Source organism: Brassica oleracea, chromosome C4, assembly GCF_000695525.1.
Source record: "Brassica oleracea var. oleracea cultivar TO1000 chromosome C4, BOL, whole genome shotgun sequence".
NCBI lineage: Eukaryota > Viridiplantae > Streptophyta > Magnoliopsida > Brassicales > Brassicaceae > Brassica > Brassica oleracea.
In genome coordinates this window covers 13,558,521-13,559,185 of record NC_027751.1, presented here as the reverse complement: position 1 = coordinate 13,559,185, position 665 = coordinate 13,558,521, and positions in this window count along the sequence as shown.

Sequence of the window (665 nt, the reverse complement as noted above, 5' to 3'; positions counted from 1 at the left end):
AGGTGAATTACAAAAAAAAATATTAGAACTTTTTGTGTCAAAAAAAAAAAAAATATTAGAACTTTAATTTTAAAAGAAAATTAAAGGCAAAATTAAAATTAAAAGGAAAATTAAATTAATTTACATGAGAGTTAAGTGGAGTCAAAGATAAATAGAAAAAAACAACTTCGATCTACTTTTCTCATTGTTTTTCCTTAATCGTCATATCATCATATTCTAAAACAATAAAAAATTGTATTAACAAAATATATATTATCCATTTATTAGAAGATTATGGAAAATTAAGATAATATTTTTTTAAGAAATTAAAAAAAATTGTTCTCCTAATTTTCAAAAATAAAATGTAAATAAATTAAAAGATATAATCCGCGCACGAATCTAGTACTTTTAAAGGATTGCATGACTTTGGCATTAGTGTTTTAATATATTTTAGTTATAATTAAAGGGCAATTGTCCAAAAGAACACCTTTCAAGTTTATGTCACAAAAATGACACCAGGAAATGAAAGTCACAAAAATGACATTCATAAAAGGGCAAAATGTCACTACTACCCTTGTGTTATAAGAATAAAAAAAAAAAAACAAAATTCATTTCCTTCACTCGCAACTCTTCGAACCATGTCGTCTCCGGCTCGGGAATCTTCAAACCCTCACCGGCACTGTCGT